This window comes from Mustela erminea, chromosome 10, assembly GCF_009829155.1.
Source record: "Mustela erminea isolate mMusErm1 chromosome 10, mMusErm1.Pri, whole genome shotgun sequence".
Taxonomy (NCBI): Eukaryota; Metazoa; Chordata; class Mammalia; order Carnivora; family Mustelidae; genus Mustela; species Mustela erminea.
This window is the reverse complement of record NC_045623.1, coordinates 94,801,887-94,823,875: the sequence shown is the minus strand read 5'-3', so window position 1 is coordinate 94,823,875 and position 21,989 is coordinate 94,801,887. Positions and strand designations below refer to the sequence as shown.

The window sequence follows — 21,989 nt, the reverse complement described above, 5'->3', positions numbered from 1 at the left end:
GAGAGAATGTGTTATTGCTGTGGTAAGTTTTCCAAAGTATCTATAAGCAAAGAAAACCACTGAGGAAGACACCCCAGAGACAAATTAGTAGTTCACTAGGTTTACTGCTATATTGTTGCTGTTCTCTTCCACTGCTTACACTTTAATCCTTTTACACGACCATTTTCTTTTTTTTTACATAAAAATATATAATCAATACGAACTTTAGTCAAAAGCATGGGGTAAGTGGTATTATGTACTAACTTACCATAGGTTTTCTGAAAATAAGAATATCAGCTTTTCATTATGAAACCATGTTAAATACTACAAACTAGGGCGCCTGGGTAGCTCAGTGGGTTAAGCCGCTGCCTTCGGCTCGGGTCATGATCTCAGGGTTCTGGGATCAAGTCCCGCATCGGGCTCTCTGCTCAGCAGGGAGCCTGCTTCCCTTCCTCTCTCTCTACCTGCCTCTCTGCCTACTTGTGATCTCTCTGTCAAATAAATAAATAAAATCTTTAAAAAAAAAATACTACAAACTATCATTTGTGCTACTGAATCCAGGAAAGGAAAAAAAAAAAAAAAAAGGGACGCCTGGGTGGCTCAGTTGGTTGAGCAGCTGCCTTCGGCTCAGGTCATGATCCCAGTGTCCTGGGATCGAGTCCCACATCGGGCTCCTTGCTCAGCGGGGAGCCTGCTTCTCCCTGTGCCTCTGCCTGCCTCTCTGTCTGCCTGCGCTCGTTCTCCCCGCCCCCCCCGATAAATAAATAAAATCTTAAAAAAAAAAAAAAAGAAGAAGAAGAAGAAGAAGAAATCTGTAACATGTTTAAAATGAAATAAGAGCGGGTGCCTGGGTGGCTCAGGGGGTTAAGCCGCTGCCTTCGGCGCGGGTCATGATTTCGGGGTCCTGAGATGGCGTCCTGCATCGGGCTCTCTGCTCGGCAGGGGGCCTGCTTCCCTTCCTCTCTCTGCCTGCCTCTCTGCCTACTTGTGATCTCTCTCTGTCAAATAAATAAGTAAAAATCTTTTTAAAATAAATAAATAAAAATAAAATGAAATAAGGGCAATAGCAATGGATACAGAATCACAGGACTTGGCTTCAAATCCCACCTGCCATTTACTTGGGCAAGTAATTTATCCTTCCCATAAATGTAAAAATATTAGCTAATCTACTTCACAAGTAAATTCCTAAGATTAAATGAGGAAAAATCAATTACTGTACAATCACCTTTTACCACCACAATACCAGTTCTACAAATGAGGAAATCAAAGGTCACAAAATTTAAATGTTAGGGCACTTGGGTGGCTCAGTTGGCTGAATGTCTGACTCCTGGTTTTGGCTTAGGTCATAATCTCGTGGGTCAAGAGACTGAGTCCCATGTCAGGCTCCAGACTCAGTCAGGAGTCGGCTTAAGATTCTGTCTCTCATGGAGCCTGGATGGCTCAGTGGGTTAAGCCTCTGCCTTCAGCTCAGGTCGTGATCTCAGGGTCCTGGGATGGAGCCCACATTGGGCTCCCTACTCAGCGGAGAGCCTGCTCCCCCCACCCCTCCGTGCCTGCCTCTCTGTCTATTTGTGATCCCTCTCTGTCAAATAAATGAATAAAAAATCTTAAAAAAAAAATTCTTTAAAAAAAAAAGAAAGATTCTCTCTCTCTTCACCCACTGGCAAGCTTGCTCTCTTTCTCCCTGTCTCTGTCTCTAACAAATAAATAAATCTCTTAAAAAAAAAAAAAAAGAAAGAAAATACAAGGGTCTTATCCAAGGTAACAAAGTAAATGCTATCTCTAGAAAGTATTCTAACTTTGTTTTAAAAGAAAATTCTACAATTTTTAGCGTCTGTTGACCATTTAGCGGCAGTTTAGCTGGGATTAACAATTTAAAGCAAATGTCTGAGGGATGCCTGGCTGGCTAAGTCAGTGTAGCATCCAACTCCTGATACTGCAGTCATGAGTTCAAACCCCAAATTGGGTATAGAGATTACACACACACACACACACACACACACACAAAATCTTCAAAGCAAATCTTTAAAAACTTTATCATAACTTTTAATTAATGAAAACAAAACAAAATCAATGGACACACACTAGACACAGAGGATAACTTGTAATCTTTGAACATGGTAACATTATGCCCATCTCTATAACCAACATTAAGGTCCTACCTACATCAGGTTAGTTTCCCTTTTTCACAACAGGTGTACTAAATCTGACCACAAATTGAAAATTATGACAGCAAGCATCTCAAATCTATCAAATAGGTGGTAATTGCATCACATATGACCCAAAAGTTAGCCATGGATTTCTCACCAAAGATAATTTTTAGCACTGTCTGAAAAATCAAGTTTATGTGTATATATCACATTCAAACTCTAGAAGGCTGGAGGTTGACTATTTCAACTTAAAGTTAACTTTCTAATTGAAGTTAACTATTCCAACATAAGAGAGGTAAATGGATTTCTTTGCCAATTTGAATGCCTTTTATTTCTTTTTGTTGTCTGATTGCTGAGGCTAGGACTTCTAGTACTATGTTGAACAATAATGGTGAAAGTGGGCATCTCTGTCAGGTTCCTGACCTTAAGGGAAAAGCTCTCAATTTTTCCCCACTGAGAATGACATTCGCTGTGGGCTTTTCATAGATGGCTTTTATGATACTTAGGTATGTTCCCTCTATCCTTATAGTTTGAACAGTTTTAATCAGGAAAGGCTGCTGTATTTTATCAAGTGCTTTTTCTATCAGTTGAAAGGATCATAGGGTTTTTGTCTTTTCTTCTATTACTGTGCTCTATCACGCTGATTGATTTCTGAAAGCTGAACCACCCTGCATCCCAGAATAAAACTCACCTGATTGTGGTGAATAATCTTTTTAATGTACTGTTGGATACTACTGGCTAGGAATATTTTGGCATCCATGTTCATCAGGCTATTCGTCTGTAATTCTCATTTTTGATGGGATCTTTGTCTAGTTTTGGGATCAGAGTAAAGCTGGCCTCATAGAAAGAGGAAGTTTTCCCATTACTTTTATTTTTTGAAACAGCTTCAGTAGAATAGGCATTATTTCTTCTTTAAAGGTTTGGTAGAATTCCCCTGGGAAGCCATCTGGCTCTGCACTCTTATTTTTCTGGAGGTTTTTGATTACTGCTTAATTTCCTTGCTGGTTATTGGTCTGTTCAGATTGTCTATTTCTTCCTATTTCAGTCTTAGTAGTTTATAAGTTTCCAGGAATGTGTCCACTTTTTCTTGATTGCTTAATTTGTTGGCATACAATTGCTGATAATAATGTCTAATAATTGTTTCTATTTCCTTGGTGTTAATTGTGATCTCTCCTCTTTCATTCATGATTTTATTAATTTGGGTACTTTCCCTTTTCTTTTGGATAAGTCTGGCCAAAGGTTTACCAATCTTACTAATTGCTTCAAAGAACTAGTTTCTAGTTTCATTGATCTGTTCTACTGCTTTTCTAATTTGTATTTCATTGATTTTTTGCTCTAATCATTATTATTTCTCTTCTGTTTGGCTTAGGCCTTATTTGCTGTTCTTTCTCCAGGTCCTTTAGGTTAAGTTTAGCTTGTGCATATGGGATTTTTCTAATTTTTTCAAAGAGGCTTGGATGGCTACATATTTCCCTCCTAGGACCACCTTTGCAGTATCCTATAGGTTTTGGGTCGATGTGTTTTCATTTTCATTAGTTTCATTTAATTGTTTAAGTTCTTGAATTTCCTGGTTGGCCCAAACATCCTTTAGCAGGATACTCTTTAACTTCCAAGTGTCTGAGTTCCTTCCAAATTTCTTCATGTTGAGTTCCGGTTTCACAGCATTGTGGTCTGAAATATGCAGGGGATAATCTCAATCTTTTGGTACCAGTTGAGACCTGATTTATGACCCAGTATGTGGCCTATTCTGGAGAAAGTTCTGTTGGCACTGGAGAAGAACAAGTATTCTGTTGTTTTAGGATGGAATGTTCTGTATATATCTATGAAGTCCATCTAGTCCAATGTGTCATTCAAAGCTGTTTCTTAATCTGCTTAGATGATCTGTCCATTGCTTAAGTAAAGTGTTGAGGTCTACTTTGATAATACTACTAATGTATTATCAAAGTTTCTTTATTTTGGCTATTAACTGGCTTATATAACTGGCTGCTTCCATGTTGAAGACTTAGATATTTATAATTGTTAGATCTTCTTATTGGATAGACCTTTTAGGTATGATATAGTGTCCCTCTACATCTCTTACTATGGTCTTTGGTTTAAAATTGAATTTGTCTGATATGAGGATTGCTACTCCAGCTTTCTTTAGAGGTCCATTAGCATGGTAAAGGTTCTCTATTCCCTCACTTTCAATCGGGAGGTGTTTTTAGGTTCAAAATGAGTCTCTTGCAGACAGCATATGGATGGGTCCTGCTTTCTTATCCAATCTGAAATCCTCTGTCTTTTAATGGGAGCAATCAGCCCATTTACATTCAGTGTACTACTGAAAGATAGGAATTGAGTGCCATTTTATTACCTGTAAAGTCCATTTCTATAGATTTTGTTTCTTTCTGGTCTGTGTGACTTATGGGTTGCTCTTCACAGAATCCCCCTTTATTTTTCTCACAGGGCTGGTTTGGTGGCCACATATTCTTTCAGTTTCTTTCTGTCCTGAAAACTCTATCTCTCCATCCATTCTGAACGACAGCCTTGTTGGGTAAAGTATTCTTGGTTACATGTTCTTTTCATTTAGTACCCTGAATATGTCTTGCCAGCCCTTTCTGGCTTGCCAGCTTTCTGTGGACAGGTCTGATGTTATTCTAATGTTCCTCCCTCCAAATATAAGAAATCTCTTCCCTCTAGCTTCTCTCAGGGTAACTTCCTTGACTCTAAGATTTGCAAGTTTCACTATTATATGTTGGGATGTTGACTTATTTTTATTTATTTTGGGGAGGAGTCCTCTCTGCCTCTTGGACATAAATGCTTGTTTCCCTCCCCAGATCAGGTAACTTCTCATCTATGATTTGCTCAAATATACCTTCTAGTCTTCCCTCTCCCTCCACCTCCTTAGGGAACCCAATAATTCTGACATTGGTATGTTTCATGGCATCATTTCATTGATCTATTTTCATGGGCTAGTAGCTGCCTATCCCTATTTTCCTCCTATAAGTTTTTTTCTAGATCACTGATTTGCTCTTCTGCCTCATTTATGCCCGCTGTTAGAGTATCCAGTTTAGACTGCATCTCATTCATAGCATTTTTTTAAAAAGATTTTATTTGACAAAGAGAGATACAGCGAGAGAGGGAACACATGCAGGGACAGTGAGAGAGGGAAAAGCAGGCTTCCTGCCAAGCAGGGAGCCCGAGGCTTGATGCCAGGACCCCAGGATCATGGCCTAATGACTGGGCCACCCAGGCACCCCTCATTCATAGCATTTTTAAGTTCGACCTGCTTAGATCTCATTTCTGCCCTTAGAGAGAGTCTATATTGTCACTAATGCTTTTTTCAAGCCTAGCTATTGACTTCATGATTGCTATCCTGAATTCCATCTCTGACATCTTGCTTATATCCATGTTCCTTAGTTCTGTGGCAGAGGACATTGTTTCTGGTTCTTTTCTTTGTTGAGAGTTCCTCCTCCTAGTCATTCTGTCAAGGAATGGCTGAGTGAATGCAGAGTCCAAAATATCAACCATGACCCAAGCAAGCTAGATGCACCCTAGCAAAATGCAGAGGGGTCAAATGCCACCACCAAAAAAAACAAAAAAACAAAAAAACTAAAGCCAAAATGAAACACAAGAATAAAATTGAAAAATTGAAAAATGGGGGGCTATAATTTCTCAATGGGCAAAGCAGTGTATTTCAGTTGTTCCTGGGTGTATTTTGGTCTGTGTGTTAGAGGACACCACATCCCAAAATTAAAAGGAAAGTAAAACTTGTATATATGAAAAAGGTAAAACTGAACAGAGTGAAAAAAGATCTAAAAGAAAGCATATATCTATTTTTTAAAAGTATACATGTGTAAAAATAAAAGCTAAAAAGCAACTGTGAAAAATGAGCTGATATAAGAGATATCTAGCTGAAATGAAGAGAAGAGAAGAAAAATACAACAGAGAAAAAGCATGAGAAAAGGAAAAAAAAATCTGAAAAATAAACAAGTCATGAAGTCACACCTGGAGCTCATATACAATTTTCCTCTGGCGTTGGGATTTTACAGCCTCAGAGGATCCAGAGAATTCTCATTCACCTGTTCTTCCAGCCTGTCTTCTGGGGGAGGGGCCTGCCGCACTGTTTCTCAGGTAACCCCACCTGTGCAGAGATACCCTGCTCCCTGTCAGGAGGATGGGCTCAGTGGAAACCAGTCTTCTGTGTGGCTTTTGCTCCCTGGATGCTTTCCCTGCCTCTTCAGAGAATCAGAGCAAAAATAGCCGCAGCCAAATCTCTGGCCCAGAGCAAAAAATCTCAATCTGTCCTCTTTAATAGCCCTTCTAGGACAAACAATCTCCACTTCTGCAGGTTTTGCTAAAAACTGCGGCCTCCTGTGGTGCGCGCCCATAGCAACTCTCTCAGAGGTAGTCTCAGGGGCCCAGGAGTGCCACTGCCTTTTGTGATTCTAAAACCATGAGTGGCTGTGGGTTCATGTATACACCTAAAACTCTGGAATCAGGTCTGGGTTCTGCTCTGAAGCCTTCTCCTGGCCACTACCATGCTGCAAGTTTTTGCCTGGCTGAAGATTCAGGTTCCAGGTTTTTTCAGGCTCTTGAAGGAAAGAGCAGTTATCGACTGGCCTGGCTCTCAGTTTATGGTAATTGGAGCTGAGAGTCCCTTCCTGGGTTCACTAACGATAACCTGTTTCCTGTCTCCAATGCTAAGGCACTCTACCATTTCAGGAATCCCATTTTGCTCTGTGGTTCCCCCTAAACTGAGATCACAATGCTCTACACCTAGAATTTTTGGCTTTTCATTTCCCGAGCCCCCATTAGAGAGGTATGTCTCTCACTAGAGCAGATTTCTAAGGGTTCTGAATTGGCACTCTGCTGTTGTACCCCTTCCAAGGTACGAGCTTTGGAGGTTCCCTCCCCCCTTCTGCTCATCTTCTGGTATCTCCCCACGGAGTCATGACCCTAAACATCCTACCTTGCAAAAAGCAGTCACATTTCTGCTTGTTGAGATCCTGATATATAATCATAATCTAAGGCTGATTTCATGGGTGTTCAAAATGGTTTGATATATATCCAGCTAAATTCAGGGGACCAGTTGAAACAGGATCCCCTACTCCTCTGTCATCTTGCCTCCTTTCCAAGAGAGGTAAGTGGATTTCTTATCAACTCTGTCTGCACTCTAAGTTGAAAAGTATTTTGTCAGGTTTCACGACAACATTTGGATATAATTGTAAAATACAGCACCAATTTCATCCTTTGTCAAATTAAACAAAGTGAACAACTGTTAAGAAAGCCATATTATATTCTCAGTGGTAAGGCTTGTTGGTTTTAGGGAATCTTGACACTTTATTCTCAACATTTAGTTGATGTTGGTTGAAGCAAAAGCTTCTGTCAAGATACCAAATATAACATTGAGAAGTACAACTTATAAAAAACATACAGAAGTGTTCTCTTTCTATCCTTCAAGAAGTTACATGAGAATGTTGCCCTCCCAGAGCTAGAGTACTACAAAAAGGAAGAGCACCCTAATTTGTTTTCAGAGAAGATGCTGAAAATATGCTTAATGGCCACATCTGACTTAATACAAAATTTTCATTAATATCTTCAACACTGGAGACATATAAGGCAACAAACACATCTACAGTTAATTGAAAAAATGGTATGTGAATTACCATTCAGGCACAAGTTCTTTCATTAGGTAATACACCATTCCTGGCAACACATATAGATGGCTCCCTGTCAATACATGCACTGTATCATAGGTCTTAAAATGAATACTATTAGAAGAATTTATTTTCCTTTAGCTTTGAATTACTATTTTAAACAAAAAATAATCAAGTACTACTTCTACTTAAATTATATGTATGCCAAGAGCAAATTCATATTCTATACAAGCGGTTTCATCTAAACACAAAGCATAATACCTGATGACAGCCACACACAGAAGTGATTCCACTTTCACAATGTATGCCATTATGGGATTTTAACAGAGCACAGATAAAGGAATTTTGCCAATAGCTCACTTAGCTTCTCTCAGAGGATTATTCAATTCTTTGTGGCTGGTTTTATAAACTTCTTTGGAATGATATAAGTTGTACCTGTCGATGCTGCAAAGAGTGCAACTATGAAAAATGCATCTAGGTTTTTTCTCTCTTCTCTGCATGTAATGACCCAATTCACCAAGTTTAAGTCATTATGGAATAACTTGCTTAATATACTACTGTACTTTGTTGGAAAATATTGCCAATATTTAAATAGGAAAATTCTATAAGCGTGTTTCATAATATCGAGTGAACAGAGAACTAGGGACAGATCAACAGTGTATCATTTCAATAGACATCATAGGTTTTGTTTGTACTTTTTCTTTTTGCACCTTCACAGGTATTACAAAGACTTACTTCTCCAAAGACATACATATGAATTATTCATATTTAAACTGTCGATCAGTTCACTGTTAAGTTTACATGAGTTACAGACTTACAATCTCATTTTCATCATTACTTTTATGTTTCAATGAACCTTCCTAAGTCACAGATACTTTCTTATCAACTTGGGAAATAAGAACACAATAGTAACAAAAACTAGCAAATGGTGTTAACTGACAAAATGCTAACAGAATGCCAATTTTTAAAAAAAGCCAACCAAAACAATTTCTGTGCTGCAGACATAACCTTTAAGTCCATAATAACTATTTAAGAAACAGTGATTTGGATATTTAAAGATAAAAATCTGAGGGTAAATTGCATTACAAGACAGAACACCATAATACAGCATTGGGTCCAGATGTGATGGTTTTCAAAATATATGAAAAAAATCAACAAAGATTTTCAGTTTTTGCAATATAATACAATGGACTTAAACCAACAAAAATAATTCTAACAGGGGTTGCCTGAGTGGCTCAGTCGGTTAAGTGCCTGACTCTTGATTTTGGCTCAGGTCATGATCTCAGGGTCCTGAGATCAAGTGCCGCCTTGGGCTCTGTGATCAGTGGGAGTCTGCTGGAGATTCTCCTTCTCCCTTTGCCCCTCCCTCTGCTCATTCACACTCTCTTTCTCTCTCTCTCTAAAACAAATACATAAATTTTAAAAAATTAAAGGGGCACCTGGGTGGCTCAGTCTGTTAAGGATCTGGCCTTGGCTCAGGTCATGATCCCAAGGGTCCTGGCATTAAGCACTGAGCTCAGGATCCCTGCTCAGTGGAGAGCCTGTTTCTCCCTCTCCCACTCTCCCTGATTGTGCTCTCTGTCATATAAATAAATAAAATCTTTAAAAATAATAAGATTCTCCTATTTAAGACTCTCCCTTCACCTGAAACAAATACTACCTAAATGACTAAATTCAATACTGTGAATGCGTGCATGAACATGCAAATCTGATTGAAAAATGAAGTTGCAGGGCACCTGGGTGGCACATTTGGTTGGGAGACCAACACTTGGTTTTGGCCAAAGTCATGATCTCAGGGTCACGGGACAAGCCCTATGTGGGTGTCCATGCTCAGAATAGAGTCTGCTTGAGATTCTCTCTGGCCCTTTGCCCCTCCCCATGCTTTTTCTCTCTAAATAAATCTTAAAAAAAAAAAAGAAAAAAGAAAAAATTAAGTTCCCACAACTTTCTGAGGAGCTAGTACCTAACAACTGCCAAATTTTACTTTTTAAAATTATTATTTCAGTAAAGTTAACAATAGCGTTACATTAGTTTCAAGTGTACAATATAGTGATTCAACAATTCACACCACATCTTCATTGTCTATCCATTTATCAGTGGACACTTGGGCTGCTTCCATAATTTGACTATTATAAATGATGCTGCAAAAATCTTTTTGAATTAGTGTTTTCATAGTCTGACATTTTATTTTATTTTATTTTTAAATATTTATTTATTTATTTGACAGACAGAGCTCACAAGGACCTAATCCCTCAATCATTTTTAATTGGACATTAGTGTTAATTATATGCACACTGTGCAAAAGATCCACAGGATTTTTTCATCATGTAAAGCTGGAACTCCATAACTACTAATTCCACTTTAATTTTCTTTATATACATTTAATCTTTTAGATTTTTAACTTAAATAGCCAGCTAGGACTAGTTGCTACCATATTGCACAGCATAGGTCTAGAAAGCTGTTAATTCAAAGTTTTACCCTTCTCATGTCTGTCATTTATATCATTATAAACATCTATTTCTGTGTTTTCAGAGAGCACAGTAATATCCAACAAATAAGAGTATAATAGAAAACACTGGAGAGAGATGCAGAGACCCATACACAGTCTTAAGTATATTACTTGTTTTCCTCAGCTAAATAAAGGCTGGGAAGCTTTAGGTGACTGATTCTCAAACTGTGGACTGCAGATGTCCGGGCATTCCTGAGAGCTCAATTAGAGGGTCTGCCAGGGCAAACATTTTCAAAATATTAATGCTAAGCTATTATTAGCCTGTGCTAACACTTGCACTAATGACAGAAAAGCAAGGTGGGTAAAACTACTGGTAGTCTTCACTTCTACATTCTATGTACTTAAAAAAAAAAAAAGTACTTAAAAGTGCCATTTATGTGAAAGTAAAAGTTTTTACTTCTTGAGTAAATCTAAATTCACATGGAGTTTAAAAAATAATACAGAGAGTTTCCACACAGATGCTCTTCATCTAATTTGCCCTAATGGTAGCATACATCTACAGGATAACAACAAACCTGGAAAAGATACACTGATTCAGTGCATCAGCCTTATTCATAATTCAGCAGCTTTCTGTACAATACACACTTCTATGTTTAATTACTGGCAATTTTATCTAATATATAGATTTGTATCACCACTACTATAGACAGAATAAATAACAGATTCTTCATAAGGATCCATCAGACCACCCTATTATAGCCATATTTACCTTCTTCCCTTCCTCCCTCCAGCTCTCATGCACCTAATCCATGGCAACCTCAAGTCTATTCTCATCTCTGTGATTTGGTCACATATAAAACATTATAAAACTGGAACTACATAGTAAGGAAGCTTTAGCACATGTCTTTTTTAATACTTAGTGTGACCAAATAAGAGAAGATAAACAGTGCACTTCCAAAGCATACTGGAATAAGACGTCTGTACTGACAAAGAGTAACTGCTTGAGTTACAAGCTGAATTACATGCTCATTTCATGCAACACCATTTTATTTGAAAGAATAAGTAATAGACAAAATATGCTTATGAAGACTTTGGCACATGGTAAAGATGAACAAAGTGAGCCTGTCACATCAAGGAAAATAAACAGTATTTGTTACCAATAATAAAATTAAAACTTTCAAATAAAAATCTGTCACTACGAGCTTGGTACCTTCCCAATATTTAGACTTTTCCGATGAGAACATGATTTTTTTATACTGTGTAATAAAACGTTTTGTGTATAGGACACCTGGGTGGCTCAGTCAGTTAAGTGTCTGACTTTGTCAGATCAGGTCATGATCTTGGGGTCCTGGGATTGTGCCCCACAAGCTCCCTATTCAGCAGAGAGTCTGTCACTCTCCCTCTGCCCCTCCCCCTACTTGTGCTCACTCTCTCAAATAAATGAATAAAAACAAAAAATCTTTTTTAAAAAGTTTTGTATAAAACTCAGTGAAGCAGTATTTTTTGAATGACCAATGTGTGATATTACAAATTCATATAATAGTAGATAATTAATTCAAGTGCAAGACACACCAGTAGATTTCAACATTCCAGAGGACCAACAGGTCACGAACCTGGATTCAGATTCCAGAATGCAAATAATGTTACCACTTACTGAATTTGACATAATTTCAAAGAATTACCACAAGTTTCTGAAAAGGACTGTATAAAATATGTCTCCATTTCCCTACTACACACCTGTATAAGACTGTATTTTCTTCATATACTTCAGCTGAAATAATATATTGCAACAATTAGAGTGCAAAAAGAGATAAGAGATCCCATCTAACATCTATTATTGCAAAACTGTAAATAATACAACTTTTTTCATCAATATTTTTGTTTTGGAAAATATTTTTGCATAAAAATATATTATTGATGTGTACAATAAGTGAACTTTATTTTTACTTTAAAATAAATATTTTAAAATTCTTCAGTTTTAACTCCTAATGTAGCAAATACTAATAGATATAACATGAAAAAAATACTGAGAACCCCAGAGCTATTTAAGAGTATAAAGAGGTCCTCAACCAAAACACTGACCCAGATTAATACTAAAGCTAGAAGTGACCCTCCTCTTGCTCTGAAAATATTGGACACTTTATTTCTCTATCCTTAAGTTTATCCTTTAAAAAAACAACAACAACAAAAAAAAAACACTTGCCATTCCTGATGGCTGTCGAACAGTTATTTTCACTCTCATATTTACACAGGTCCTGTGTTTTACTGTGAACCTAAAATAATTTTCCATCAACACTGTTTCTGAGCACCTTCAATCTTCTCGGAACGGTCTTCCTGAGCTCTACAGAACCACATTCAAAAGGATAGGAAATGTAGTGGTGTTTTTGCCTGCCCCTGCCCAAACCCCCTCCCTGGCATGACACAGTCTGAAGGAAGCCACCCAATTCTCAGTTTCTCCCTTGAGACATAAAAGAAAAATGGAAATGTGTGCAACATTCTGACTTCGCTTACCTAGGGGCTGCTTAAGAGACTGGTTTCTATTTCACCATACTCAGAACACTGATGGGAACAATGGCATAGTTTGTATATCACCCTGGAGTCCCACAGAAAGCAGTGGCACCTGTTGAGCTACATGAGAACCGCAGGGAGACTTCAGACCTGCAAGCATCTGGTACGAGAGATTACAGGAGGGGGGAATACAACAGAATATTTAAGGCTATGAGAAGGCGCAAGGGTAAGACTCTTAAGGAAACTGAGACATTTAAAAGAAGCCATGGATATAGTGGAATTGGAGGGAAACCACACACAAAGGCCCAGGGAAGATGTATGAACAGAAAATGCCTAAGAAGATCTTTAGCCTTCACACTGATGAATAATAAATGGTCTTGCCCTGCAAAGAGCCAGGTCCCCAGTACTAGGGAGTGTGGCTGCTTTTCAAATGCTCAATTACAAGGCATACAAATAAACAAGGAAAACTGACCAAAAGAACAAAGTAAATCTCTAGAAAAAAACCTTAAAGAAACACAGACTTGGGAGTTACTTGACAAGGACTTCAAAACAAACAAAACAAAAACAATAATCTTGAATATGCTCAAGAAAATAAAGGAAAACAGAGACCTAAGAAAACCAGGAAAACAATATATGAACAAAATCAGAGCATCAAGAGTATTAAAAAAAAGAGAATCAAACAAACTTTGAAAAGAGCACAAATCAGAGTATCAAAAAAATTGTAAAAAAGAATCAAATTCTGGAGTAGAAAAACTCAGTAACTTTATTTTTAAAATTCACTAGAGGGGTTGAAAAGCACACTTAAATAACTGAAGAAAGAATCAGTGACTTTGAACAGAGGACCCTTGAAATTACCAAATGTGAAAAGCAGGAGAAAGAGAAGAAAGGTGAGGAGCAGGAGTAAGAGGCAAAAAGTGAACAGAGCCTGAAGAATATAAGGGACCAAGGGCACCTTGGTGGTTCAGTGGGCTAAGCCTCTGCCTTTGGCTGGGGTCGTGATCTCGGGGTCCTGAGATCGGACCTGACATTGGGCTCTCTGCTTGGCGGGAAGCCTGTTTTTCCCCTCTCTCTCTGCCTGCTGCTCTGCCTACTTATGATCTCTCTCTCTCTCTTTCTCTCTCTCTGTCAAATAAATAAATAAAATCTTAAAAAAAAAAAAAGAATACAAAGGACCTCATTGAAAAAAATCTATATATGCATTATGGGAGAAAATAGAAAAGAAAGGTGCAGAAACCTAATTTGAGAAAATAATGACTGAAAATACCCTGAATTCAAAGAAAGACAAGGACACACAAATACAGGAAGCTCAATAAACTCCAAGTGAGAAACATTATAATTGAACAACTAAAGGAAAAAAACCTGTCAAATGAGAATTCTATGTTCCTCAAAAATGTCCTTCAAAAATAAGGGCGAAAATTCCAGATAAACAATAGAGTTTATTACCACAAGACTTATCCTACAAGAAATGTTAAAGGGAATCCTGAAAGTGGGAACAAAAAAAATACTAGGCAGTAATTGGAAGCCAAAGAAAAATACAAAGTTCTCCAGTGAAGTTAAATTCATGGGCAAATATAAAAACCTGTATTCATGTACTTCTGGCTCATAACTGTTTAATTATTTTATGGGATTTAAAGAACAAAAGCATGAAACTAATAATCAACATTAGATACATCTTCTATATATACAATACAGAAAGACATAATCTATGACACCAGTAACATAAAAGAGGGAGGAGGCAGAGGTGAAAAGAAGTAGAGTATTTGTAAGTTATTTGTAAATTAAACTGTTATCAGTTTAAAACGATGGCTGTAACCTTAAGATGTTACATGTAATACTCATGGTAATCAGAAAGAAAACATATACAGAATATACACAAGAAGGAAATGAGAAGTGATTCAAAACATGCCACTACATAAACTCAACTAAGTACAAAGGAAGACAGTGAGGGGGAAAATGATTTTTTTTTTAAAAAGAGAGTTTTAAAGTAATAAAATAAATAACAAAATGATGGGGTGCCTGGCTAGCTCAGTTGGTGGACGATGCAACTCTTGATCTCAGGGTTCAAGTTCCATGTTGGGTATAGAGATTACTTAAAAATAGAATCTTAAAAACAAAAACAAAAGAAAATAACAAAATGGCAACAGAGAATCCTTAAGTGCCAATTACTTTAAATATAAATGGATTTAATTCTTCTTTCAAGAGATGGATTTGCGAGGCCCCTAGGTTTCTCAGTCAACTGAGCGTGGAGCATAATTAAGAAGAGATATATAAAAAATAAAAAGTACAGACCAATAACCCCAATGAATATGGATGCAAAAATCCTCAACAGAGTATTAGCAAACAGAATCCAACAGCACATGACCAACTGGGATTTAGTCCTAGAATGCTAGGATGGTTCAACATACAAAACCCAATCAATATAATGCACCACACTAACAGAAAGAAGGGTGGGGGGAAGTACATGATCATTTCAACAGATGCATGTAAAGCACTTGATAAACATCAACATACGTTCATGATAAAAACACTCAACAAACAAGAAATAGAAGGAAACTACCTCAATATAATAAAGGCCATACATGAAAAGCCCACATCAGGTATCATACTCAATGGTGAAAGACCAAAAGCTTTTCCTCTAATATCAAGAACAAGACAAAGAAGAAGAAGAAAAAAAAAAGAGTAAGACAACAAGTAAGACAATATTTCAACACAAATATTCAACATAGTACTGGATATTCTAGCCAGAGTAATCAAACAAGGGAAAGAAATACAAGGCATCCAAATTAGAAAAGAATAAGCAAAATTATCTCTGTTCACAGACAACATGATCTAGAAAACTCTAAAGAATCCACAAAACACTGTTAGAACCACTAAGAAGTTGACCAAAGTTGCAACATAATGAACACACTAAAATCAGTTGTGTTTCAGTACTTTACTGAAGTTCATTCACAATAACAACAAAAATAACAAAATACATAGTATTAAAAATACATAGTATTAAACTTAACCAAGGACATTAAAGACTTGTAAAGTGAAAACTAAAAAACACTAATGAATGAAATGAAAGAAAATACAAACAGAAAGAGATTCCATGTTCATGGACTAAAAGACTTCATAGTTTAAAGAAGTCACTATTATCCAAAGAATTTTACAGATTTAATGCAATCCCTATCAAAATCCCAATGACACATTTTTGCAGTTATAGAAAAACCCATCCTAAAATACATAAAGAATCTCAAGGGACCCTAAATAGCTAAAACAATATTGGAAAAAAGAACAAAGTTGGAAGTCTCATACTTCCTGATTTCAAAACTTGTTACAAGTCTATAGAAATCAAAACACTATGGTACCTGCATAAAGACAGACATACAGAACAAATGAAAGAGGAGTCCAGAAATAAACCCTCATACCTACTATCAAATGATTTTTAACAAGGGTGCCAAGACTATTCAATGGGGAAGGAAAACGACAGTCTTTCAACAAATGACGTTTAAAACAAACAAACCTGATGGGGCGCCTGGGTGGTTCAGTCATTGAGTGTGTGCCTTCAGCTCAACTCATGATCCCAGAGCCCTGGGATCAAGCCCCACATCCGGCTCCCTACTCAGTGGGAAGCCTGCTTCTTCCTCTCCCACTCCCCTTGCTCGTATTCCCTCTCTTGCTTTCTCTCTGTCACATACATAAATAAAATGTTTTGTTTTGTTTTTAACTGGATAACCAGTTAACCACATGCAAAAGAATGGATATATCTTACACTATATATAAAAATGAATTTGAAATGAATCAAAGATCAAAACTAAAGAACTAAAATTATAAAAAATCTTATAAGAAAATATACTGAGCAGGGAGTGCCTGGGTGGCTCATCTGGTTAACTGTCTGCCTTTGGCTCGGGTCACGATAGCATCCTGGGACTGAGTCCCACATTGGACTCCCAAGGTGTGTATACACTTTGTATGGCGACAGACGGTAACTACACTTTTGGGGAGCACTGCATTATGTGTAGAATCATCAAATCACAATATACACATGAAAGTAATGTAACACTGTATGTCAACTATACTCCAATTTGAAAACAAAATAAAACAAAACTTCTGAGAACCAAAGGACACAATCAACTGAGTGAAAAAAAAAAAACCCTCACAATATTGGAGAAATTATTTGTAAACCATGTATCTAATAAGGGGTCAAGATACAGAATATATAAAGAAATCCTACAATTCAACAGCAAAAAAACCCAAACAGCCATACTGAAAAACAGTAAACACATTTGAATAGACATTTCTCCTAAGAAGGTACACAAACAGCCAATGAAAAGATGTTCAACATCCCTAACCACTGGGGAAATGCAAATCAAAACTACAATGATATAACAAATCAAGCCCATTAGGATAACTACTGGAAAGAAAAAAAAGAAAGAAAGAGAACAGAAAATATCACCTGTTGATGAGGATGTACAGAACACTGGAGCCCTTGTGCACTTTGGGGTAGTAATGTAAAATGGTGTAGTTACTATGAAAAATATGACAGTTCCTCAAAAAATGAAAAACAATTAACCTTGTAGTCCTGGAATCCTACTTTTCTAGATATATATATATATATATATATATATATATATATATATATATACACTCAAGAGACTTGAAAGCAAGGTTCTCAAAGGAATCTTTTTATACTTAGGTTCATAGTAGCATTATAATAATAGCTAAAATGTCAAAGCAAATGTGTCCACCGACATAAACAAAATGTGGTATATATATATACAAAGGAATATTATACAGTCACAAAAGATAAGAAAATCCTGATACATGCGTCATGAATGAACCCTGAAGACATTCATTATGCTAAGTGAAACAAGCCAGTTACAAAAAGACAAAATTCTGCACGATTCCACTTATGAAATATTTAAACTAGTTAAATCTAGAGACAGAAAATGGAGTAACTGTTGCCAGATCCAGCTGGGAAGGTGCAAATGGGGAGTTATTTAATGGATACAGAATTTCAGTTTTATAAGATTATATGGGTTCTGGAGAGAGATGGCAGAAAACATCACTGTACTTACTTAACACCACTGAACTGTACATTTAAATATAGTTAAGATCATAAATTTTATGTTTATCTCACAAATTAAAAAGTTTTATTTATCAATATATTTTTATTTTAAGTATCAACCTTTGTTAAAGTATCAGCATTACTGTAGATCAAAGTCTGATCACAAAGAACTTGGTTTCAATAAAATTTATTCAACCTTGTCAATTAGTTGTCAAAATCATACATATTTGTACATATATACTTACATATACTTGCTTATAACTTCTTGCATTTTTTTTAAAGATTTTATTTATTTATTTGCCAGAGAGAAATCACAAGTAGATGGAGAGGCAGGCAGAGAGAGAGAGAGGGAAGCAGGCTCCCTGCTGAGCAGAGAGCCCGATGTGGGACTCGATCCTAGGACCCTGAGATCATGACCTGAGCTGAAGGCAGGGGCTTAACCCACTGAGCCACCCAGGCGCCCAACTTCTTGCATTTTAAGCAGTACTTGGGAAAGCAGACCTGCCTAAACTACTGATGACTTGATAAAGCACTGTAATCAACTTGAAACTCATCAATAATAGCTAGCTATACAAAACCATCTAACAGATCAGAAAATCATTTAGCAGTCCGTACAAAACACAATGCCTTTCCCTCTATTTCAATGAAAGGAAAAGCCACATTCTTATCTTTTATTTCCAAGAAAGGAGAGTAACGAGGAGAATCAGACCCAACCAAAATACCGATTTTCCTGTCTCACAAAGTGTGAGGTATTATCAGAAACAAAAACAGCCCCCACTTCCCTGGACATCAAGAAACACAAGTGACTAGAGTAAACAAATAATCCTCCACTGCAGATGAGAACACTGTGTCTGTGTGTCATTCAGGGTTCAGTGGAATATCTGTTGCAACTGTGAATGTGACAGGAACTGGAGAACTACTTTCTCTTTTGCTAAATCTGAATTTGTCTCCTATGGAACAGCTGAGTCCACCTGAAATCGTTTTCTTCTTTGCTCTTGGCATCATGCCCAAGCATCAGGGCTGGTCCTTGGGTTTCAAACCCAGATAATGTTAACACTGAGAAATGACCAGCTTGTTATGTATCTATCAAGATGAGGGCAGGTATGGTATCACACACCCATAATCAGTGAAATTGCTGCAATTATCTTCAAATGGTGTTCAAGTCAGTGTCCATTTACATGCAGTAAATTGAAAGGGTCATATTCTTTTTTTTTTTTTTAAGATTATATGTCTTTATTTGAAATAGAGCGAGAGAGGGAGCACAAGTGAGGTACAGAGAGAAAGGGAGAGAAGCAGGCTCCCTCCCTGTTGAGCATGAAGCCCACACTTGATCTTAGCCAGAAGTCCAAGAAGCAATGAGCATGGAGCCCAATGTGGGGCTCGATCCTTGGACCCTGGGACCACATGACCTGAGCCGAAGGCAGACGCTTAACTGGCTGAGCCACTTGGCTACCCCTAAAGGTCTGTTTTGTTTTGTTTTGTTTTTAAGATTTTATTTATTTATTTGACAGGCAGAGATCACAAGTAGGCAGAGAGGCAGGCAGATAGAGAGAGAGGTGGAAGCAGGCTCCCTGCTGAGCAGAGCCCGATGCGGAGCTCGATCTCAGGACCCCAAGATCATGACCTGAGCTGAAGGCAGAGGCTTTAACCCACTGAGACACCCAGGTGCCCCGAAGGTCTGTATTCTAATATACCATTCCAGGTATATTAAATTCCTAGTGACAGCACATGTTAAAAAATGCCAAAACAGAAATCCTAGTAAATATCCTAATGGTCTAATATTGAAAATAAAAACTTAAATCTTCCCATGTTTGCTTAACATTTTTTGAAACACAGAATGAAGCAAATACAGTGTAATAACTGTTTAATGCAAAAGCCATTTTTTCATCAACATGAAAAAGTATGTATTTCCCACCTTATATAGAGCATCAATCATCAAAAGTAATGTAATTTTACAGGCTAATAGACTTATCAAATATTCCCACTCAGTTAAACATTATTGTTAATAGAATGCTGGCATTTATTTCTTCTTAATGAATCCAGTTTCTCTTTCCTTTTGGAAATAATCTCAGACACACAAGTACATATGCTGCATAAACTGCACCTCCAAGAGTAAGAACACTCAGGTGTCAAAAAGAATAAGTCATAGTGACTCACTGCTTCCTTGACAAATGAAGAGATTATGATTATTAGATACACTGAGACCTCCAAGTGCTTTTTCTTTCAGAGCCAAACATATAAATAGGCAAACAGGGTAATAATAACAACATTTTGACACACTGGAAGGCCCAATTACAGTACATGATGGCGCAAATCTTGACTACAGGGCTAGTAAAACAAGAACATCAAGGTAAAAATATTATAATTTATTATTAACATAAAATCCAGCAAATACATATACCACACTAACATTTCCATTTCAAAAAGACATTCGCTATAACCTGACAAAAAGGAAACAAAATTCCCATGTAAACTTTAAGCACATAAACACCTGAAGCACCCAAAAGGTCTGTCTGTCCAGGATACAAGCTAAACTGTAATTGTACAGAATTATTTTCTGTATAATTAGAAGACTTTCTTATTTTCCTATCCTTTTATGTATCCTTTATACATTCATCTCTACACTGAAAGAATTGAAAAAGTATTGGCAAACTATTTATTCAAAGTTATCTATAAGGAAAAACCCTCACCAGTGGGTCTCCATTATGATTTTTCTATCTTAGGATGCTAAATGCAATGAGAAAACAAAAATCCCCTACAAGTTATTTTTAGATCATCACAGAGCTGGTTAAATAAACATTATGCCTGCTGTGTAATGTGACTCCCCTAGTACTTACTCTGCCAAGAATAAACAGACATCACTGCACACTCAATCACATGAGACAGGTTTAGAAAACAGCTGAGTCACCCACCAATAGCCTTCCTGCTCCCAGTAACTCAGTGGAAATTTCTGTCTTGCCACAACACTTGGCGTCTTCTCCCATTCCCACTAATAAGTTACAGTTCCCTGAAAGCTTTCCCAACCAGCTTATGATAAAGCTCATTTTAGGAATCACATGGTTCTACCTCCAACCCAATATGCCAAGTGCTCCTGACAATACAAAAACAAAGACAAGAAAAAACAGGAGGCTAATTAGGCTAGCAAGCTTCAACTCAATTAGGTCAGGTCTATTTTGGAGAAAAACATGTCTTTCCAGTAGACCTGGAAGTGAAAATAGTTATCACTGCACTGTCCAAACAGTATGCTTATCTTGGACTTGCCAATACATACCCTAGGTTTTCTTTTGGAAGCATCCTTGAATGAAGCGGTCTATGTTTTTGTCCCCCACCAAAAATAACAAGGCCACAAAACAAAACTGCTTTAAATTTCCTTTCCTCTGAGGATCCTAATTAGTAGCATCATCAATGGAAAACATTAAACGCACAAAAGCCTTTCGCTCAAATTGGAACGAAATAAACCCTCAAAACATACATTACTTAAAATGTAGCAATTCATCAACTTTTTAATTCAGCATCAACTGGAATCCTACAGTTGAATCTATATTCAAGGGATTTACAATTTACCTAACTCAACTGTAAGGGAATATAGACAATGTTATAAGGAGTGTGAAAACACGTCAAGAAGCAAAGCAGAAATGGATTAATTCTTCCTCCGAGAAGACTTCTAGAGAGCGTCCACAGGTAACAGTTTGACCATGGATGGACGGATGAGGGGAGTCAGCCACACGAGGAGAGAGATACCATACACAGGCGTAACTACAAGTATAACAGCAGCGTGAAGACTTGGAAAAGCAGGGCTTATCTGCTAAGCCCTGAAACAGGTCAGTAACCGCAGACCAGAGTGGCAGGTGAGGAGTGAGGCCACACAATAAGGTTGGGACCAGACAAAAAAGGTATATAAAAATAAGGACTTTACCTTGAAAGGAACTCCAGGAAATGTTAAACAAGACAGCAATTTCACTGAATTTGTTAAATAAAAATAACTATTACAACAGTAACTAGTCCTGGAAAAGACATCGTGTTATGGATACAAGTCAGGGAGCTACTGCAACAATCATAGTCTACGAACACGATGATTAAGAATCTGGTCTACCACAGAACACCTGGGTGGCTCAGTTAAGCATCTGCCTTCTGCTCAGGTCATGATCCCAGGGTCCTGTGACTGAGCCCCATATGGGTGTGGGGGGGGGGTCTAGGCTCAGCAGGGAGTCGGCTCC

General features: G+C 37.4%; 1 protein-coding gene across 20 annotated transcripts in view; it reads right to left on the bottom strand.

Annotated features, from left to right (window-relative positions):
• Nucleotides 1-21,989, bottom strand: part of EIF4G3 (eukaryotic translation initiation factor 4 gamma 3) — a 343,509-nt gene that overhangs the window by 168,052 nt on the left and 153,468 nt on the right. The gene's annotated exons all lie outside the window — the stretch shown is intronic.